Genomic DNA, 11,409 nt, shown 5'->3' with positions numbered 1-11,409 from the left:
AAAAGTATTTTTTCCTTCTAAGTGGCATCGAGGACTAAGCTCACTGGGCAACAACCCCTCAAGGATTTACAACCTATTTTCTTGATATAGAATAATTTGAAGATTTTTATATCAATCAGCAAAGTTGCTTCCAATGAGCCTATTTTATTTTTTAAGAATTGATCGATATGTTGGGTTTAACATGGTGATAATTTGATTTACAATTTACAGATAAAAATAATTAGTAATTTTATTCATAATTAATATTCATTTTAATTATGCATTTAATTAATTAAAATGTTCTTACTATTTGCCTTAAGCTAATAACCCTCATTATTCCACTCAAAAAGTTTCAATGAACTTTCTAGTGGACCGAGACCCTGTCGCATTAATTCTCCCCTTCACTTTGGTGAACAAGTTCAAAAAATCGAATAGGTAAATTTCAAATTAATCACCAAAAGCCCATGATCTCAAGTTAGGAGTTTTTGCCCAACAAATCATATAGCCTCAAATATGACTCTTGATATTAGTAGGGTGGATATTGCATATCATCTAGCATTGACAAATGTATTCCTTACTCATGCCTCTAATATATTTCACTTTCGCTTGAGTGAATAAGTAAAGTACACTAGTTAAGTCGAATCCAATATGAACATCTTTTAATTTTCCACCTTACAGAAATGTACCCTTCACTTTGGCGAACAAAGGCTTAATTAAGACATCATATTGGAAGACACAAATTTAATTTTTGACTCAATATTTGAATTAAGTGATATTTGCAAAAATATAACCATTCACATCCATCTAACAACGTAAAATTAAAACATATTAGTACACAACTATAACTAATCTCAAACCTCTCAAGCCAAGAGAGGTTTAACTGGTCAACCTAAGTGAATGTTTTGTCTTTGGGTCTTCATCTTCGTGCTTGTCCTTTTCACCTTTAGTCTTTAATAATTACATGACTTTATTTTCTAGTTACATTATTCTAAGAAAATAAAATAACAGTCTAAACTAAAGAGGAAAAGGAATTAATGTAGGGCACACAAACCTTATTTTAAAATTACAACCTAAAGAAAATATAAATAAATAAATAAAATAAAAACATTCACATCGGTTTATTGGTTGTGTATTAGGCACCATGCATACATACATCCATACATACATAACCAATTAAAATTAAATTTTAATTATTAATTAACCAAGTGTTAAATTACATTTTTCTCCCTAAAACTTTGTAAAATAATTGTTCAACCCCAAGACTCAGGGAAACTTCAGTTTTGATTCCAATTCAATAAAACTCGAACCAAAATCTTATTCCTAATCTCGAAGGGCATATAGGCATCTTAGAAGGCATGTCGAGGGCATGATGGAGGACCATCATACATAGTTTGCACTAAAACCATTTATGACTTAGGTAGAAAAACTACCCAACCACGCAAAAGTTCAAAGTGTTATGAGTGCATAGCAATAGTGCACAACCAGGACAAACTGCCGAATAGGTGTTGTTTAGTGATGTACCAGCCTATACCTTAGGAATAGGATAGGGCAGAGGTTGCTCTAACACATCTAAGTGGCCAGAGCTTAGGTCACCAACCTTGTTGACCCATAGAATAGATTTTATCTAGACACATGTTAAGGCATAGAGTAACCTTGTCATGTGTGACACCACCCTATTTAGTTTTTGTTCCAGCCATGCAAGGTTTCTAGCCTTAGTTTCTAGACTTTTTAATGACAGGAAATCTAGAAGCCATCGTACAAAGGCAAGCTAATCGTTGTGTAAGTAACAGTGACACATAAACGACACTCACTTGACAAACCGACTATCAACCTTGAATTTAATCTTGCATCGACAATTAAACTCAAAAAAAATTTAGGAAAAATCATTCAATAAATTTAACACATCTTTACATTGTTCTTGAACTCAACAAATCGTGTGGCAACACGATTGCAAATCAATTTTACTAATTCTACAGTTTTGATTATTTATCAATTATATGCAACAACATATAAATATAACCAAAACATAGAGGTATATTTTCATAAAAGTATGCCAAAATAGTGGCTCTGATACCACGGTAGAGTTTTAGGGCATCATTAATCGTCAATGTAGCGGAATTAAAAACTTACAATTATCAAAGATCCGAAAACCTATCTAGGATACCCGTTTTAATGCATAGATTCATGAACATGTTAAACACACATAGGGTGCTTAGAAATTATACCTATATTGTTGGCTCCTTCAAGACTTCATGTGGCTATGTAAAGATCTTTATCGAACCCTATTGAGGTAGTGCCTTGGTATCCATATAGAGTACAAATGAGAGGTAATCCAAAAAAATAGCTATTAGGGCTTTTGTCACCTAGATCTTGGACATTAGATCACAGAAATGGAAGCTTACATTAACAAGATTCTAGGTATAGAGATGTGTGTTTAGGATTGTTGTGATCAAAATTTGACTCAAGCTAAACACCTTTATTTATAAGATGTGCATAAATCTTAAGTTAGTTAAGACTTTAACTACTTAGGTGATAAGGTGTCCAAGAATTCTTATTAAATTAAGACTTTTAATTTAATAAAAGTTTTAATGCACAAGAAGTCTAATTAAATTAGGATTCTAACTCAACCTAAAATTTTTATCAAATAATGACTTTGAAGAATCCTTGTTTAACAAAAACACCTTACCCATGAGTTAACTCAGCCAGTTGACTCGCATCCATCCTTTGGCCTTCCTTGGTTAGACTCCTAAATGGGTCTAACCAAAACCATGCAATGCATTTTCATGATGTCACGTGGCACCATGTATGCAAGATAATTCTAATCAAAATATATCCATACATTTCTGTCTTTCCATGATCTCAGGATTATCATCAAATGATCCTTGCCTTTTGGTTCTGATCAACCCCTTAATGTGTTTGACTTATAAGTTATCTATCAAATCAATAGTATCTAAATTCAAGTCAAATTCAGACATAGACTAAGATTAACCTCTAGCAAAACGTCATGGCCATCTAGACGATAAAATGTCAATAAACATTTCTATAAGCTTTTGTAATATCACAATTACATGTAATTCAATCTTTTTATCGACCGATATCTCTTGAGGCTAAGAGATAGAAGTGTGTCTATTTTAGTAGTTCCTCGATATGAGTTGATACACATTAATGACTTATATGGATTAGGCTATAATCTTATCCTATTATGGCCACAAATTCAAGTAGCCATGAATGTCTTTCAGCATTCGTATATGAGATATCTTCTCCTATACTCAAAAGTGATTAATCCTTTATTGACCAACTATAGCCTCTATGTATCTCATGATAAGGTCATTCACTACCTTTATGATACCTCTATTATGATGATATGTTGGATAGCGTCAAACCATACTGATCTTTACGCAAGACAGTCTGGTAACCTCAAGTTAAAGCATCACATGTACCTATGGTGTTCAGTTTATTTGTTTCATAGACATTGGTGCAACCATTCATATGGATATCCTTTAGTAGGGTTAGTCTAATGAACACATCTACAACATACACCCATGTGTTATAGCAAGCCATCAGTAAATAGTTTTGACACGTGAAAACTATCACCATTTTTGAGTGGGGTTGCTCATCACTATGATAATCTCATCACCATTAAATATGCCATTGGTCATTGTAATGTCAGGTTTATGGACATTTGTAGAATAGTCATCTAATATGTGTATAAAGTTCCCACGATCAGTTGTCTGATCCCCTTATCAAAATTCACCCATTCTAAAGGCATATTATTCACACAATCATAGATTAGACAAGTATATGAACTAAATAACTATAAATCCTTTTATTAATTAATGAGATAAAATACAATTACAAACGTCAAATCAATTGGCTCTAGGATATCTACCCTAACATTCTTCAACACCAAATCATGTCTTACAAGAATTTTATTAAAATAGTATTTCTTTGTAATGAATATATAAATAAGGAATTATATAATATGATATGATTGAATTTCAACCCTTATTAAGTAGTTTTAGTAGCAAAAATATTCTACAATCTTGTAACTCTAACTCTTCTTTTCTACTCTCATCGTGACTTTATTTTCAAATCTCCTCAATTTCACTCATTCTCTCTATCTTTATTGAATGTCAACCCTCGACAATAATGTATTTTTCTATTCAAGCTAACATTTTTCCATTCTTAATTTGTTGTTTTGTTGAATGGAGTGTTATTATATTGGTTATTATAGATTAAGGTATGTAGTTTAATCGAAATCACAAGATTTATAGTTTGAAAAATGCTTAGGATTTATTTGTGTAATAATAACATTTGGAGATATTGAACTATCATCTTTTTGTCTTATTAAAGGAATCAAACATTATTTTTTTTATTAAAGTGATTAAACTTTTAGATTTTTAAATTGAAAAAACTAGACTTTTAAGTTTCCTAGAGATTAAATTAAATTTTTAGTGTTTCCTATTGAAGGTACCAACCAACCACAATTAAGATTGTCTGTTTCATTCTGTTTTGAAAGTAACGAGATCAATTTTATGCCATGAATAGAAAATAGTAATAGTTTAGTCTCTTTAACAACAAAATTTGAAATTTTACTTATTTTGATTAAAAAAATAAAATCTGGTCCTTTTAATAGAGAAAGGTAATAGTTCAATACCTCCATGTATTGTTATCCTATTTAATCATGTTTTCTGACTAAAAGCTAAGGAAGAGATTGGCCAAATTGTTAGAATCCTAATTAGCCAAATACTAAACACCATTTGGTTGACACTCCCCTTTTAGCTACCCTTGCCTATGTAAGCGAAAAATTGATAATCTAATATTGTTGTATCATACAAGTAATTTAATGGAAAAGGTCATCTCATAGCAATGACACAATGTAAAATGCCTTTCATACAACTTAAAAGAGGCTCTATGAGCAATGAGATAGTTATATTCCATCTCATCGTACTTGATCCCATGAAAATGTCGCTATGTATCAGAAGATGTCAAGAGTGGATGGATGCTTTTATGGTATCAAATTCAACAAGATAGAATAATGTCATTTATGATCCAACAAACAATAAGAAGTGGACACAAGATTAGTGTGTCATATCTATTGAGACCAATATTAAGGCAAATGTGTTTGATGGCACTAAGGTATCATAAGCTTTTCAACATAGGTACAAATTTGAAGTTCAAATAATTTTAATAGGACTTTATCGACACTTTAAGAGAAATCAAAGTATTTATGTTTCAAGGAGAATATGGTCACGAGGCTAAAATTTAAAAGAATTGATGGTTCATAACTAGTGAAACATAATTGTGTGGCAACATATGATATATATATATATATATATAAACTTTTTTTTTTAGTGTGTGTATAACATTTTGATGCTTAACTAATATTTCTTCTCCTTCTTGTTGTCTTATTTTGATCATAAAAATCTTACATGGGATATTTTGAATCAAATAATGCAATTTATTGTAACAACCACAAGTATACCCAAGGGTATTTTAGTCTTTTCTTTTATCTTTAAATTATGTAGTTAAATTTTTAGTGTGATACATACCCATGTATAGGTTATACACACCTATGTATTGTCGGTAAAAATTCAAATTATAAACAAGATTATGATCACGAAAAAATTCGTGGATGCCTTAGTTGTGCAATATGGTCGAACATAATACACGACCATGTATAGTCAATACACGCTTGTGTGTTGGATCTAAAAAGCAAAATAAAAACGCGACCAAACCTAATTTCTCTCATATTTTACACATAATTGTACTATAGCAGAAAAAGAGAGAAAGAGGAAGAAAAGGCAATTTGGTCGCCTGAGGAGCCGCTGCTAATTATTGGAATCATTGTTGTCGCATGAAAGAATTACCTGTCACCAAAAACCAAGTAAGTGGTTCTCTTTTGGCTAAGCTAATCATGAACGGTTTCATATATGGTGAATGTATGATTAAATTAAGGTTGTGTTTTTGATATGATGTTGTCATAACATGTATTGATTGGTTATAACATGCGGATGGACCCTTATATGAAGTTAGTGTGAAAATATGGGTTTAAAATCTATACCCCGTCATCTTTCAGTCACTGCCATTTTGTTGTTATTCTCTAAAGGATAAATGTGTCTGATACCTTGAAATGCATGTGTAGAGGATTAATATCTAGGTAGACTACTAGTTGCATGATTTAATAATTGAATAATTTAGAATAATGAATATTGTCCATTGAATGATATTGCATTAGTTGTATGTATATGGTTAATTGTTTATATGTGTATGATTTAATGCTCAACCAAAATTAGAGTGACTGGAGGCCTGCATGTAATAGGTTGTATGCGTAGTGATAAAGGAATTGTAGACTAAACTATGTAGAAAGTTTAAGATGCGATTGCCAAGTCATTACAGATGACCATGTATGGTCTTATACATGCTCCTGTATCACTTCAAAAAAATAAAGATCTCCAAAATTTCCACGCTCTTGTTCTTAGGAGAGACATGCATGTTCATGTGGTATAAGACATACGCCTATGTATAGCTTTCCAAAAGTGGACAACATGTAATAGAAAACACTTGATCTTATGCATATGATTCATCATACATGGGAGTATGGCTAAAGCAGCTCCCTGTATGCATCTACTCTATACACAATCATGTGTTGAGTTCCACAAGCCTATGTATATCTACTAGGAAGCACATGGGCATTAGAACACAAGCACATGACTGTGTACCCCTAAGAAGAATTAAAAAGATAATTTACCCCTTATGCTATGAGCATAGAAATTAAGAATAATGCCTATATGGATAGACGAATAAAGAAGCATAGTAGCATAAATAAGTCAAGAAAGGCACATAATAGATATTTGACTTAATGGATGACAATGCAAACTTACATTGAGTTAAATTTATGTTGAAACTCAAAAAACCTAAGGATAGTGGTACACATCTAGATAATTACTAGTTATGTGTGTAATTGATGATAATCATGAAAGCATTAGGGTCAGCTACCCAAGAGATACATGATGCATTCAATGCATAGCCACTCAATTCAACTCGTGTGTACATGGTAAGATTATGGCTTCTAGTTCTTCCATACAAGATTAGTGAAATGCACCACATATGTACCCAAGGTAGGGGTTATCTCTGCATGGTTAGATAATAGTTTTGATTAGTTTACAGGGTAAGGAAAAAATTTTCTACCAGATAGTTCCCTATGTGATCAAGGTGTCCTAATTAGCTAGCCTAATTGATTATATAACATATGTGTAAGGGCATGATAGCTAGTGACACGCAAGGTGTCTTGAGCTTTTATCAGGGCATCAAATATGCTAATCTCAATTTAGGTCTTAACAACCATTATAAATGACCTTATGTCAAGGCACCAAGGTGTTGAGTTGTGACCACTTTCAACTTTACAAATTAAATGCCAGATAGTTTATATATATATATATATAAAATTGGGTGTCGATAGGTCACCACTTATTAAGTGTTTTACTCATGTGCTTATTTTTGTATGTTTAGTGAATAGCTAAATAAAGGGGAGGGTGAAGGCATAACAATCATTTCCAATTTTCTTTCATGTTTTATGTATTTCAGATATTCAATTTAGTCTCATTGTTAGTCTTTCATATTGATTCCTTTTATTAATCTTAGATCGTTATGTTTTTAAAGATCAGTTAATGAAGTATTTCATTTTTATTTTATCACCTTTTTGCACGCTTATGAATGATCATGCATTAATTATGAAATTATGAATTAAATGCTCCAGTTTTATGTATCTATTCAAGTCATATTCCCATCAAGAGTATGTATCTGGAGAAAGGTGTTATGTTTATGGTGTAAGAGCATGATCTTAGTACTAAAAAAAGTGATAAGTTTTATGTGTCTGAAATTGCATACAGAGTTAAGTAAGGAAAGAAATCCCCTCATGCAGCGTTAACCGCCCCTACACGCCTATTGCTATAAGTATATTGACTTGTTTTTAGATTAAAGTAATATATGCCTAAAGTATGATGTTAGTTTAGGATGAAGAGATCCAGGAGGTTGATCAGAGATACCCCAGAGGTCCCCAATAAAAAGAGGAGCCAAACTGCGACTTAAAGACAAACATCCAGTACATTAGTTCTGGCTATCATAAACAGTATTGTTAACTACCAAATTGTGAAAGATATTTTAGGATAGAATCGAGAGGTATTAGATAGTATTAAGCACCTAGCTCAAGCCCTACTGATGTTGAAATAACTTTTAGATACAAAGATACACTTCTAATAGAATAGGATAAGCATGGGAACACCTCGAGTGGAAGCCAGAGGTAGTAGCAAAAGTCAGACACATCCTATTTATAATCTGTCAAGTTAACACTAACCCTTAGATTTCAAAGGTAGTGCAGTGTCAAGATGATTACCAATCGAGGAGTGTTTAGAGTAGTAGAGGATGTCATGAGGATTTACTTTATGACTGATACTAACAAGATTCAGTATGCTAGCCTTTTACTCAAGGATGATGTTAGGATTTAGTGGCAAACACTATGTAGGACCCATTGAGTGTCAAAGATGCTAGTCTTCAGACATCATGTATGCGAAGGACCAAAAGTGTCTTCATCTTAAACAAAGAAACATGACAGTCAAAAAGTTTTCTACCAAGTTAAACTCTTTAGCCAAGTATGCACTAGGTGTAGCTAATTCAGATAGAGGTAAGCTATTGGTGTTCCTTAGAGGGCTCAGATTCGACATAATGAAGGACGTGATAATGGGAGATAATCCTTCTTGATCCTTTTTCGAGGCCCTTGGTAGGGCATTAAGGTCAAGACCATGAGGCAACAAATGACCAGGATAGAGAGTTATCAGATAAGCTTGTGTTGATAGCCTCAATGTAGAGACAAGGCTAAATGATCATGAGAAGTAATCGAGATAGCCTAATAGAGACAATAGGGGTAAGAAACATAGGAAAGTGGATTAGCCCAGATGTGATGATTGCCCTAAATGTTATAGATGTAGTTAGAGGTATACTAGTAAGTGTTTAACTAGACAAAGGGTATTGTATACATGTAAGAAGCTCGATTATTTTGTCAAATAGTGTACAACCATAATAGAGCAAACAATTGGGGAAGGATAGACTCTAGTATTTGTAACTACAAAGAGTCAAACTAATGCCAACCCTAGAATAGTGGTTAGTCAATTAACTTTTCATTATTGTCCTTTATACACTTTAATTAACTCTGGTGTCACACACTACTTTATTGCTAGAGTCATAGTAGGAAGACTAGGACTAAAGCCTATAATTGTCCTTCAGATCAAAATAAAAATGTTAGATAGGGACAAGATTCATAGTAGTCAGATGCTAATTGGAGAGTTAGTTTTTTTAAGAGATCGTGAGATGGTTAGAGATCTAATAGTGATGGACATGCTAGACTTTGACATGATACTCAACATAGACTTTTTGAGTAGATATAAAGTAGAATTAGATTACAGAAAAAAAAAAGTTAAGTTCAACCTATACAGTGGTAAGTAGTTTACCTTTGGAAAAGGTCAAATTCTTAGTATGTTGATCAGTAGTGTTAAGGCTAAGAAAATGCTTAGTATAGGGTGCATTGCATATTTGGCACACGTATTCAATAGACCAGATAAGGTAGTCTCGAGTGTGGAGGATACTCTAGTGGTAAAAAAGTTTGCAGAAGTGTTTTATGACAATCTTTCAAGGTTGGCACCCAATAGAGAGTTGGAGTTTAGTATTAAGTTAGCCCCAAGCATAGTTCTAATTTCCAAAGCACTTTACAAAATGACCCAACTGAATTATAAGAGTTAAAGAAATAGTTACAAAAATTTTTATCAAACAAGCCTTCCACCATCGGGTGTACCAATCCTCTTTGTAAAGAAAAAAATTGGATCATTGAGAATATGTATTGACTACAAAAAGCTAAGTGAAGTAACAGTAAAGAACAAGTATCCACTTCCAAGGATCGATGATCTATTTGACCAGCTTAAAGGTACGTTAGTGTTTTCCAAAATAAACTTGAGGTTAGGATCAGGTTAGGGTAGTAGAATAGGATATACCCAAGACTACCTTTAGAACCAGATATAACATTAAGAGTTTTTGGTCATACCTTTCAAATTGACCAACACCCTAGCAATATTTATAGATCTCATAAATAGGGTGCTCCAAGATTGCTTGGATAAGTTTTTAATGGTGTTTATTAATGGCATCCCAGTATATTCTAGAACCTAAAAGGAACATGAACAATATTTGAGATTTGTGCTCCAAAGGTTGAGGGAGAAACAATTAAATGGCAAGTTTTCCAAATATGAGTTCTAGTTAGACAAGGTGACATTTCTTGGGAATGTTGTTTCAGTTGATGGAATTTCAATTGATCTTAGTAAGGTTAAGGTCGTATTAGAGTAATAAAGGCCTAAGATAACAAAGGAGGTTAAAAGTTTCCTTAGGTTGGCAGGTTATTACAAGCATTTTGTTGAGGGATTCACCAAGTTAGCCCAACCCTTCATAAAGCTAACTCATATGGATTTTACTTTTAGATGGTCAAATTCTTGTAAGCAGAGTTTTCAAGAGTTAAAGAAGAGGCTAACATCAGCTCCCATTTTAGCTTTGTTGGTAGAAGGTGAAGAGTATAACTTGTATACAAATCCCTTACATTAGGGCTTGGGACTAGTGTTGAAGCAAAAGGGAAGGTAATAACTTATGCTTCTTGTCAAGTAAAAGAGTATGAGACTAGATACCTAGCACGTGACCTTGAATTGGCAACTGTTATGTTTGCTCTTAAGATACGGTGACACTTTTTTATGGGTAAAGAGTAACATCTACATAAATGTCTCAAGTGCTTCTTCACCCAAAAGAAGTTTAATAAGAGGCATAGATAGTGGTAAGACCTAGTAAAGGATTATGATTATGAGATCAAATATCACTTAAATAAAACCAATATGGTTGAAGATGCCCTCAGTATAAAAGAAGTCCTATCACAGATTACTACTTATGTGAGTTACATCGAGAGTTGATGAAAAGTAGATCGAGGTGATTATAAAACTAGTGGTAAGCCTTTATATTTAGTTAACCCTTTTGGATGAGATCCATGTAACCCAAGCTTTAGATAAGGGAAGTATTCAAATAAGGCAAAGGATTACAGAGGACACTGAGACTAATTTTAGTGTGGTTGAGGACATCCTAAGGTTTAGAGATAGAGTATGTGTCCCCCTATAGTAGAGTTTGAGTGATAAGATCTTTTTAGGGGTACACAATTCTCTTTTCACTGTCTTTCTTAGGAGTGTAAAAATGTGTCAAGATTTAAATGGATCATTCTTGAGTGGAAGTCAGGAATAAAGAAAGATATATCAAACTTCATGGCTAAGTGTCTAATGTGTTAATAAGTTAAAGTTGAACATCAGATATCATCCAAACTATTACAACCTCTTAGCATTCTTGAGTGAAAAT

This window comes from Mangifera indica, chromosome 20 (assembly GCF_011075055.1).
Source record: "Mangifera indica cultivar Alphonso chromosome 20, CATAS_Mindica_2.1, whole genome shotgun sequence".
NCBI lineage: Eukaryota > Viridiplantae > Streptophyta > Magnoliopsida > Sapindales > Anacardiaceae > Mangifera > Mangifera indica.
This window is presented reverse-complemented; position numbering follows the sequence as displayed.